The following is a 12,817-nucleotide window of genomic DNA, read 5'->3' on the forward strand; positions in this document are numbered from 1 at the left end:
TTCCCAGGTCTGTACACCTTCTGTGCCCATTATGAGGGGTTCCCACCATCCCTGTGCTGAGTTCCCAGGTCTGTACACCTGCTGTGCCCATTATGAGGGGTTTCCACCATCCCTGTGCTGAGTTCCCAGGTCTGTACACCTGCTGTGCCCATTATGAGGGGTTTCCACCATCCCTGTGCTGAGTTCCTGGGTCTGTACACCTGCGGTGCCCATGATGAGGGGTTCCCACCATCCCTGTGCTGAGTTCCCAGGTCTGTACACCTGCTGTGCCCATTATGAGGGGTTCCCACCATCCCTGTGCTGAGTTCCCGGGTCTGTACACCTGCTGTGCCCATTATGAGGGGTTCCCACCATCCCTGTGCTGAGTTCCTGGGTCTGTACACCTGCTGTGTCCATTATGAGGGGTTCCCACCATCCCTGTGCTGAATTCCTGGGTCTGTACACCCGCTGTGCCCATTATGAGGGGTTCCCACCATCCCTGTGCTGAGTTCCCGGGTCTGTACACCTGCTGTGCCCATTATGAGGGGTTCCCACCATCCCTGTGCTGAGTTCCCGGGTCTGTACACCTGCTGTGCCCATTATGAGGGGTTCCCACCATCCCTGTGCTGAGTTCCCGGGTCTGTACACCTGCTGTGCCCATTATGAGGGGTTCCCACCATCCCCGTACTGAGTTCCCGGGTCTGTACACCCGCTGTGCCCATTATGAGGGGTTCCCACCATCCCTGTGCTGAGTTCCCGGGTCTGTACACCCGCTGTGCCCATTATGAGGGGTTCCCACCATCCCTGTGCTGAGTTCCCGGGTCTGTACACCCGCTGTGCCCATTATGAGGGGTTCCCACCATCCCTGTACTGAGTTCCCTGATCTGTACACCTTCTGTGCCCATTATGAGGGGTTCCCACCATCCCTGTGCTGAGTTCCCAGGTCTGTACACCTGCTGTGCCCATTATGAGGGGTTCCCACCATCCCTGTACTGAGTTCCCAGGTCTGTACACCTTCTGTGCCCATTATGAGGGGTTCCCACCATCCCTGTACTGAGTTCCCGGGTCTGTACACCTGCTGTGCCCATTATGAGGGGTTCCCACCATCCCTGTGCTGAGTTCCCAGGTCTGTACACCTTCTGTGCCCATTATGAGGGGTTCCCACCATCCCTGTGCTGAGTTCCCAGGTCTGTACACCTGCTGTGCCCATTATGAGGGGTTCCCACCATCCCTGTGCTGAGTTCCCAGGTCTGTACACCTGCTGTGCCCATTATGAGGGGTTTCCACCATCCCTGTGCTGAGTTCCTGGGTCTGTACACCTGCGGTGCCCATGATGAGGGGTTCCCACCATCCCTGTGCTGAGTTCCCGGGTCTGTACACCTGCTGTGCCCATTATGAGGGGTTCCCACCATCCCTGTGCTGAGTTCCCAGGTCTGTACACCTGCTGTGCCCATTATGAGGGGTTCCCACCATCCCTGTGCTGAGTTCCCAGGTCTGTACACCTGCTGTGCCCATTATGAGGGGTTCCCACCACCCCTGTGCTGAGTTCCCAGGTCTGTACACCTGCTGTGCCCATTATGAGGGGTTCCCACCATCCCTGTGCTGAGTTCCCAGGTCTGTACACCTGCTGTGCCCATTATGAGGGGTTCCCACCATCCCTGTGCTGAGTTCCCAGGTCTGTACACCTGCTGTGCCCATTATGAGGGGTTCCCACCACCCCTGTGCTGAGTTCCCAGGTCTGTACACCTGCGGTGCCCATGATGAGGGGTTCCCACCATCCCTGTGCTGAGTTCCCGGGCCTGTATACAATACAATACAATTATTGTATAAAACAGGTATCTGTTGTTTTTTTTTCGTATTGCAGAGTTTATAGCATAGTTATTGCAGCAAAATAAAGTTACTTAACATCTAATATGCTGACTGTACTGACTGAGTGTATCACAGGACTGCCGTTATCCAGACATATATCCTTAATCTTCGCTGTGTAGAAATGAGTCGTGAGTCGATTCAGTGATTCCAATCATTTCGCTGAACTGATCCAAATGAATCGACTCACTAAAATGAACCTCTCTGCCCAAGTCTACCCAGCAGGCAGAAGGCTCACTGGCTCGGTTATCAGCATCCAGAGCGCCCCACACAGATCACCGTCGGACGGATCTCAGTTTGAACGTTCCCGCCCACACCTCCTATTTGCAGACGCAGCACACGGGCTGCCCGGAGTGTGGGGCGGGGCACAGTGAGAGAGGGGGCTGGAGGAGGCAGAGCGGATCCACCCTCTTCCATTCGGCTGTGCTCAGTCTGAATGGAATCAATGGACACAGACTGTCAGCTCAGAAGCAGGGAACAGCACTGTGACATCATGACAGATGTCCGCTCACAGCGCTAACGTTCCCACACGCTTTGTGGGCTGTTATCCAGCCCTGCCAGCCTCCCTCCGGAGTCACCCGAGCAGTAACACTCGGCCAAATGCACATGCTCAGTCCCCAGCTGGCAGCACATCGGCCTTTTTACGGGGAATCAGAGCAGCCTGGGGGGAAATTGCATCCCCGCCCCTCTCCATTGTATACACTGACACTCGGGAAGTGAACTGTTCTAGGTGGAGGGACATCACAGAGCTGCCGATCGCCCCCCTCCCCTGTATAGTTAGAGATGCCAGAGGGACAGGGGGGGGGGGGTGGGGGGGTCTTGTCTTGAGGCCCCCCCACAGTGGCGGAATGCCAGGGCGCAAGTGCGACCCTGGTAATTCCGCCACTGGAAACAGCGGCTGAAGTTCATATTGTGGGGGATATACTGCCTGTCATGGTGCGCTTTGTGCCTGTACCTGTGCTGCTGATCTAGATAAGAGCAGAGGGCGGCATAACTTTTCTTAAGGGACATTTTGTCACTCCCGGCTTCAGTGCCCTCCTGGCGCCCTGGCATCTGCCTTACTCTAGGAAAAGGCTCTGTGTGTGACACAAGGAGAGGAGGAGGGAGAAGAGCAGCCTGACACTTCAGCACCCCCCCCCCCATCCCCTCTGCAGCGCTGGGCTACGGAGCACCCCGCGCACCCACCCAGGATCGGCCCTGGCTATAAACAAAAAAAAAGCGACAATTTTGAAAAAAACACATTATTTTTTACTTTTTGCTATAATAAATATCCCCCCCCAAAAAAATATTAAAAAAAAATTTTCTCCACAGTTTAGGCCGATACGTATTCTTCTACATATTTTTGGTAAAAAAAAAAAAAAAAAAAAATCACAATAAGCGTTTAATTGGTTTGCGCAAAAGTTATAGCATCTGCAAAATAGGGGATAGATTTATGGCATTATTTTTATTAATAATTTTTTTTATTAGTAATGGCAGCGATCTGCGATTTTTATCGCGACTGCGACAATATGGCGGACACATCGGACACTTTTGGCGCTATTTTGGGACCATTAGCATTAATACAGCGATCGGTGCTATAAAAATGCATTGATAACTGTTTCAATGTGACTGGCAGTGAAGGGGTTAACCAGTAGGGGGCGCTGCAGGGGTTTAGTGTGTCCTAGGGAGTGATTCTAACTGTGGGGGGGAGGGGCTACGTGTGACACATCACTGATCACTGCTCCCGATTACAGGGAGATGTGATCAATGTCCTGTCACTAGGAAGAATGGGGAAATGCTTGTTTACATTAGTATTTGCCCGTTCATCCTCTCTGTGAGACGATTGCGGGTATCCCCGTGGACATGGAGTCCGCGGGACCCGCGATCACGCTCACGGAGGGCATGCCCACAATGCCGCATCTCAAAGGGCAACATACAGGTACGTTAATATGCCTGTAAGTGCCCTTCTGCCAACATATCGGCGTGAGCCGGTTGGCAAGGGGTTAATGATATGAACTAAAAACTGGACACAGGATTCAAATCCCAGACTGTCCAGACAAAACCAGACAGGTGGCAACCCTGATACACTCACTCAGATATACACAGATACATGTATACACACATATATACACACTCAGATAGATACAGTCAGATACATGTATACACACATATATATATATATATATATATATATATATATATATATATATATATATATATATATATATATATATATATAAACACTCAGATATATACAATCAAATACATGTATACACACACTCAGATATATACTGTACATATGCTCAGTTATATACATGCACACACATATATACACACGCTGAGGTACATACATGCACTCAGATACACACAAACATGCATAAATACACTAGACACCAGTGGTGACCCATCCATAGGGGGCGCCCGGGCACCGCCCCCACTCCTGTAGTCACAAAAATTAAACAAATAAAAATGTAAAAAAAAATTTCTTTTTAAAAGGCCCTTTAAGAAAAAAAATATTTCCTTTCCGGACACAGTGCACTATAGGAAGCACCACGTCAATGCAATCACGGGACTCCAGACGTGGCACTTCATTGGCAGTATTTTTAGCTGCTTTGCGGCACAAGCCAAAGCGCCGAGCAGCTTCCGCCTTCCGCCCTTATATACCTTGTATACTGCGGGCGGGAGCTTTGTTGTTTAAGTGTACTAGTGTAGACAAGGTTACTTCCGGGTTTTGTGGACAAGGATAGAAACCGGAAGTGACGTCGGCAGCTCCGTTCTTCGCATGGCCCAAGCAGTGCTGGAAGGGTAATGACAGAGCTGAGTCACACAGAAAGCACTTCACGCAGACAGCATACCTGCACTGGCTGGAAGGGGGACATGTATTATTTGTATTTCCATGGTGGCAGTCTGGCAGACTAGATCAAGATGTGAGAAGATGTGAGAAAGTTTTGTACCCTGCCTGCATATTTCTCTAGAGAGTCTCTGCATGTCACCTGGTTACTGAAAAGCAGCTGCTAATGTACTAGGGCTGAACAGTACTCTCCGCTTGTCTGGTTAGCTGGAGGTTTGGTTTGGGTAATCCTGCAGGTATCATTAGAGCAGGTTTAATCTTGTTGAGCCATCCATCCATCCATACTCAGGCAGCCATCCATCCATCCATACTCAGCCTGGCCAGCCATCCATCCATCCATACTCAGCCATCCATACACAGCAATACTCATCTATCCATAATCAGCCACCCATCCATACTCATCAATACTCATCCATGCTCAGCCAGCCATACTCAGCAATATTCAGCCATCCATCCATCCATACTCAGCCACCCATCCATATTTAGCAATACTCATCCATGCTCAGCCACCCATCCATACTCAGCCATCCATCCATACTTAGCCATACTAATCCATCCATGCTCGGCCACCCATCCATACTCAGCAATACTCATCCATCCATTATTGCTCAGCCACCCATTCATCCTCACCAATACTCATCCATGCTCAGCCACCCATCCATACTCATCCACCCATTCATACTCAGCAATATTCATCCATCCATCCACGCTCATCCACCCATCCATACTCAGCAATACTCATCCATGCTCAGCCACCCATCCATACTCAGCCATCCATCCATACTCAGCAATACTCATCCATCCATGCCCAGCCACCCATCCATACTCAGCAATACTCATCCATCCATCCATGCTCATCCACCCATCCATACTCAGCAATACTCATCCATCCATCCATGCTCAGCCACCCATCCATCCATACTCACCAATACTCATCCATCCATGCTCAGCCACCCATCCATACTCATCCACCCAATCATACTCAGCAATATTCATCCATCCATCCATCCACGCTCATCCACCCATCCATACTCAGCAATACTCATCCATGCTCAGCCACCCATCCATACTCAGCAATATTCATCCATCCATCCACGCTCATCCACCCATCCATACTCATCCATGCTCAGCCACCCATCAATACTCAGCAATACTCATCCATCCATCCATGCTCATCCACCCATCCAAACTCAGCAATACTCATCCATCCATGCTCAGCCATCCATCCATACTCAGCAATACTCATCCGTCCATCCATGCTCAGCCATCCATCCATACTCAGCAATACTCATCCGTCCATCCATCCATACTCAGCAATACTCATCCATCCATCCATGCCCAGCCACCCATCCATACTCAGCAATACTCATCCGTCCATCCATGCTCAGCCACCCATCCATACTCAGCCATCCATCCATACTCAGCAATACTCATCCATCCATGCTCAGCCACCCATCCATACTCAGCAATACTCATCCATCCATGCTCATCCACCCATCCATACTCAGCAATACTCATCCATCCATCCATGCTCAGCCACCCATCCATCCATACTCACCAATACTCATCCATCCATGCTCAGCCACCCATCCATACTCATCCACCCAATCATACTCAGCAATATCCATCCATCCATGCTCATCCACCCATCCATACTCAGCAATCCATGCTCAGCCACCCATCCATACTCAGCAATATTCATCCATCCATCCATCCATCCATGCTCATCCACCCATCCATACTCATCCATGCTCAGCCACCCATCCATACTCAGCAATACTCATCCATCCATCCATGCTCATCCACCCATCCAAACTCAGCAATACTCATCCATCCATCCATGCTCAGCCATCCATCCATACTCAGCAATACTCATCCGTCCATCCATGCTCAGCCATCCATCCATACTCAGCAATACTCATCCGTCCATCCATCCATACTCAGCAATACTCATCCATCCATCCATGCTCAGCCATCCATCCATACTCAGCAATACTCATCTGTCCATCCATGCCCAGCCACCCATCCATACTCAGCAATACTCATCCGTCCATCCATGCCCAGCCACCCATCCATACTCAGCAATACTCATCCGTCCATCCATGCTCAGCCACCCATCCATACTCAGCAATACTCATCCATCCATGCTCAGCCACCCATCCATACTCAGCAATACTCATCCGTCCATCCATGCCCAGCCACCCATCCATACTCAGCAATACTCATCCATCCATCCATGCTCATCCACCCATCCATACTCAGCAATACTCATCCATCCATCCATGCTCAGCCACCCATCCATCCATACTCACCAATACTCATCCATCCATGCTCAGCCACCCATCCATACTCATCCACCCAATCATACTCAGCAATATTCATCCATCCACGCTCATCCACCCATCCATACTCAGCAATACTCATCCATGCTCAGCCACCCATCCATACTCAGCAATATTCATCCATCCATCCACGCTCATCCACCCATCCATACTCAGCCACCCATCCATACTCAGCAATACTCATCCATCCTCATCCACCCATCCAAACTTGCAATACTCATCCATCCATGCTCAGCAATACTCATCCGTCCATCCATGCTCAGCCATCCATCCATACTCAGCAATACTCATCCGTCCATCCATCCATACTCAGCAATACTCATCCATCCATCCATGCTCAGCCATCCATCCATACTCAGCAATACTCATCCGTCCATCCATGCCCAGCCACCCATCCATACTCAGCAATACTCATCCATCCATCCATGCTCAGCCACCCATCCATCCATACTCACCAATACTCATCCATCCATGCTCAGCCACCCATCCATACTCATCCACCCAATCATACTCAGCAATATTCATCCATCCACGCTCATCCACCCATCCATACTCAGCAATACTCATCCATGCTCAGCCACCCATCCATACTCAGCAATATTCATCCATCCATCCACGCTCATCCACCCATCCATACTCAGCAATACTCATCCATCCATCCATGCTCATCCACCCATCCAAACTTGCAATACTCATCCATCCATCCATGCTCAGCAATACTCATCCGTCCATCCATGCTCAGCCATCCATCCATACTCAGCAATACTCATCCGTCCATCCATCCATACTCAGCAATACTCATCCGTCCATCCATGCCCAGCCACCCATCCATACTCAGCAATACTCATCCGTCCATCCATGCTCAGCCACCCATCCATGCTCAGCCATCCATCCATACTCAGCAATACTCATCCATCCATGCTCAGCCACCCATCCATACTCAGCAATACTCATCCATCCATCCATGCCCAGCCACCCATCCATACTCAGCAATACTCATCCATCCATCCATACTCAGCAATACTCATCCATCCATCCATGCTCAGCCACCCATCCATCCATACTCACCAATACTCATCCATCCATGCTCAGCCACCCATCCATACTCATCCACCCAATCATACTCAGCAATATTCATCCATCCATCCACGCTCATCCACCCATCCATACTCAGTAATACTCATCCATGCTCAGCCACCCATCCATACTCAGCAATATTCATCCATCCATCCATCCATCCACGCTCATCCACCCATCCATACTCATCCATGCTCAGCCACCCATCTATACTCAGCAATACTCATCCATCCATCCATGCTCATCCACCCATCCAAACTCAGCAATACTCATCCATCCATCCATGCTCAGCCATCCATCCATACTCAGCAATACTCATCCATCCATCCATCCATACTCAGCAATACTCATCCATCCATCCATGCTCAGCCATCCATCCATACTCAGCAATACTCATCCGTCCATCCATGCCCAGCCACCCATCCATACTCAGCAATACTCATCCGTCCATCCATGCCCAGCCACCCATCCATACTCAGCAATACTCATCCGTCCATCCATGCTCAGCCACCCATCCATACTCAGCAATACTCATCCATCCATGCTCAGCCACCCATCCATACTCAGCAATACTCATCCATCCATCCATGCTCAGCCATCCATCCATACTCAGCAATACTCATCCATCCATCCATGCTCATCCACCCATCCATACTCAGCAATACTCATCCATCCATCCATGCTCAGCCACCCATCCATCCATACTCACTAATACTCATCCATCCATGCTCAGCCACCCATCCATACTCATCCACCCAATCATACTCAGCAATATTCATCCATCCATCCATCCACGCTCATCCACCCATCCATACTCAGCAATACTCATCCATGCTCAGCCACCCATCCATACTCAGCAATATTCATCCATCCATCCACGCTCATCCACCCATCCATACTCATCCATGCTCAGCCACCCATCCATACTCATCAATACTCATCCATCCATCCATGCTCATCCACCCATCCAAACTCAGCAATACTCATCCATCCATCCATGCTCAGCCATCCATCCATACTCAGCAATACTCATCCGTCCATCCATGCTCAGCCATCCATCCATACTCAGCAATACTCATCCGTCCATCCATCCATACTCAGCAATACTCATCCATCCATCCATGCTCAGCCATCCATCCATACTCATCAATACTCATCCATCCATCCATGCTCATCCACCCATCCAAACTCAGCAATACTCATCCATCCATCCATGCTCAGCCATCCATCCATACTCAGCAATACTCATCCGTCCATCCATGCCCAGCCACCCATCCATACTCAGCAATACTCATCCGTCCATCCATGCTCAGCCATCCATCCATACTCAGCAATACTCATCCGTCCATCCATGCCCAGCCACCCATCCATACTCAGCCATCCCATCCACACTCAGCCATACCCAGCCATACTCAGCCATACCCCGCCATCCCATCTGTACCCAGCCTTACCCAGCCGTACCTATTCATGCTCAGTCATCTTATCCATACTCAGCCATCCCCATTCATGCACATCCATGCCACATCCATGCCACTAGAGTGCCTCACAAAAGTGTAATGGGAAGTCAAATTAGATTTGACATTTAGTGCCGGTTCACACTAGACGCGGCATGACTTGCAGGTCGCCTCACCGAGGCGACCTGCACATGACTGTTGGGGCGACTTGCAAGACGACTTCTGTATAGAAATCTATGCAAGTCGCCCCCAAAGTAGTACAGGAACCTTTCTTCTAAGTCGGAGCGACTTGCATCGCTCCGATTAGAACGGTTCCATTGTACAGAACGGGAGGCGACTTGTCAGGTGGCTAGGTCGCCTGACAAGTCGCCCCCGTGTGAACCGGCTCTTATGCCTCTAGAACACCTGGCGGTGCTCCCTGCATGTTGGGCCTCTCTATGTGGCCAGGCTGTGTAAAAGTCTCCCACATGTGGTATCGTCATACTCAGGAGTATCCTGACACCATGGGTGAAAGCAAGTGGAATACAGGGGACGGAGTGGGTGGATTCTATAAGGGGTGTGGTTTATAAGAAGTGGGAGGGGTCAAAAACGATGGGCTGGGTCTGGCGCCCCCCCCATTCAAAAACTTCACCAGCCACATAACCACAACATACTATGAGATGAATACATACATGTCGTCTGGTAATGGGCAGCCAGCTTCTCCCCTCCCCTCTCTGTCTTGCTGTTCCCACACTCAAAACCCAGTCCGTGCAGCTTCTCCCTCTTCCCGCTCACAGCCCAGTCCGTGCAGCTCCACTCTCTTCCCGCTCACAGCCCAGTCCGTGCAGCTCCACTCTCTTCCCGCTCACAGCCCAGTCCGTGCAGCTCCACTCTCTTCCCGCTCACAGCCCAGTCCGTGCAGCTCCACTCTCTTCCCGCTCACAGCCCAGTCCGTGCAGCTCCACTCTCTTCCCGCTCACAGCCCAGTCCTTGCAGCTCCTCCCTCTTCCCGCCCACACTCACAGCCCAGTCCGTGCAGCTCCTTCCTCTTCCCACTCACAGCCCAGTCCGTACAGCTCCTCCCTCTTCCCACTCACAGCCCAGTCCGTACAGCTCCTCCCTCTTCCCGCCCACACTCACAGCCCAGTCCATGCAGCTCCTCCCTCTTCCCGCCCACACTCACAGCCCAGTCCGTGCAGCTCCTCCCTCTTCCCGCCCACACTCACAGCTCTTCTCCTCTAGATCGGACTGCCAGATTGAGCAGTCCTGAGAGGGCTCCAGTAGCCGTAACTATAAGCAGAGCATCAGAAACTGCGACCAGGAGGTTCTGTATCCCTCCACAGAGACAAACAAGTCCCTTGTAACTAGGGCTGTTTGCATCCAGACAACTACAAATATGTAAAGATAGGTGACATTCTGATACATGTAATATATGCTAGATTCTGATTAAGCTTTCATGGGAGTGTTGGAAGAATTTTTGAGGGTTCCCTGGTGTCCGGGTGTCAGGCAATCAGAAACCCGGACAGAGGATGTAAAAACCGGACTGTCTGGGTGAATCCCAAACAGGTGGCAACCCTAGTTTGTGCCCCCCCCCCCCAAAAAAAAAATTTGGAGCATCAGCCACCACTGATCCCTGCACTAAGACCACATGTCATACTTGAATATCCCCATACCGAAGACAACCTGTCTCACACTCTGTGTTGATGGATATATAGCAGATCTCCAAATTATCCCTGATTTTAAGGGACTGTCCCTGATTTGGAACAACATGCCTCTGTCCCTCTTTCCTTCTCCTTTGTCCCTCATTTTAGCCTGGTTAATTGTATATACAATCCACTATTTATCTATCCCAGCGCTAAACCTTTCATCCAAGTTCTAAATTGCTGCATTTGTAATTTTCAAAAGCCAATATAAAGGAATAGTAGTGGTAAAAAAAAAGAACACTTGTGGGTTTAACTAATCTTTTTTTTCCTGTTGTATAATTTTCCTTTAAGGGGGAGTAACCTATGCCTACATTCTTTTGCTAAAAGGTGTCCCTCATTCCCATCTCAAAAATTTGAAAGGTATGCTATAGTACTCAGCTTCCCCGCTTTTGGCTCCAACACTAACTACATCACTCATTGCAATGGTTATCAATTGCCCTATCAGTAGAACTACATCACCCAACATGTTTTACTTGTGTGTTTTGCCCACTGCATGCATTAGATGGGTACACTTTTGCTTTTAATATAATAATATCAAGCTATAATATTACTATTTGTACCATATAGTCATCTGCAAGTTTTCTTTATGTTGTCACAACCAATGCAAAAAAAGAACACTTACTTCTGTAATCTGTAAACTCCTTTGTGAGTGCGATATTCCTATCAAACAGAGACAGAACTACTGAACAGTACATTATACTGCTCACATATTTGTGAAAAGACACAACAAATAGTAGAGAGCAAATACCTGGGAAATGCTGCATGTGCATGTGATGGCTTCTGAAAGTTTATTTTCAAATTTCTGTTCTTGCGCGCTCTTTTTTGCAACCCCTCCCTTCTTTGTTTGAAGTTTAACCCATAACTCTTTGTTTGCACACATGAGAGCACGTCCCACTGAGTAGCTCTCATAATGAAACTGAAAACAAAGTATGAGTTTTGCTAAATGTATATTTCTTTATTTGGTTATCATTGTAAAGTCATACAGGAAAGCTCAATCCAGGTAGCAAAGTAGAATAAAACACAACATAATCAAGAAACGTTGAGGTTGATTTACTAAAACCGGAGAGTGAAAAAATTGGGTGCAGCTCTGCATAGAAACCAATGAGATATATACCATAAAGCGATCCCTCAGGCATCTTTTTCAGTGGACATCGCTCTCTTGTAACATCAATTTTTAAGTAAGCAGATATATACACTTTTTTTTTCATTTGCTTTATCCCCTCTGCCTCTGCTCTAAACTTTACCATTGTAGAGAAAGAATACACATATATATGCAGAGAAAACAAGGAGAGAGGCGCCTCTGGGTGCAGACGTTTTTATGTAAACTTTAATAGACATATAAGTGTCAACTCATAAAAACATCTGCTCCCAGGTATTTGCAGCTCCAGAAAATGTGGATGTAGTTTCCTTCTTCAGGGCAGCCCCTGAAACATTCAGGGGATGACGTGGGATAGAAGGAATGGATTTTTACTGGTGTCATATACCATCTAATAAAGAGTTTTAGAGGAGATTCTCTGAAAGCAGCAGCACAGTTGCTTTTGCGAAGGTTTTTGATCATTTCAGACCATGACTCAATGGGAAACGAAC

At 49.0% G+C, this 12,817-nt stretch overlaps 1 protein-coding gene across 2 annotated transcripts in view; it reads right to left on the minus strand.

Moving 5' to 3' along the window:
- Positions 1-12,059, minus strand: part of LOC141148320 (uncharacterized) — a 69,421-nt gene extending 57,362 nt beyond the window's left edge. Inside the window, exon 1 of one of the 2 annotated variants that reach the window (XM_073635646.1) lies at positions 11,979-12,059. The gene's annotated coding sequence lies outside the window, so the exon portion shown is untranslated. Of the gene's footprint in view, positions 1-10,219; positions 10,565-11,978 lie in introns of those variants that run through there. The other variant, XM_073635648.1, reaches the window with a different exon arrangement.
- Between the last annotated feature and the right edge of the window lie 758 nt (positions 12,060-12,817).

This window comes from Aquarana catesbeiana, linkage group LG06 (assembly GCF_042186555.1).
Source record: "Aquarana catesbeiana isolate 2022-GZ linkage group LG06, ASM4218655v1, whole genome shotgun sequence".
NCBI classification, from domain to species: Eukaryota; Metazoa; Chordata; class Amphibia; order Anura; family Ranidae; genus Aquarana; species Aquarana catesbeiana.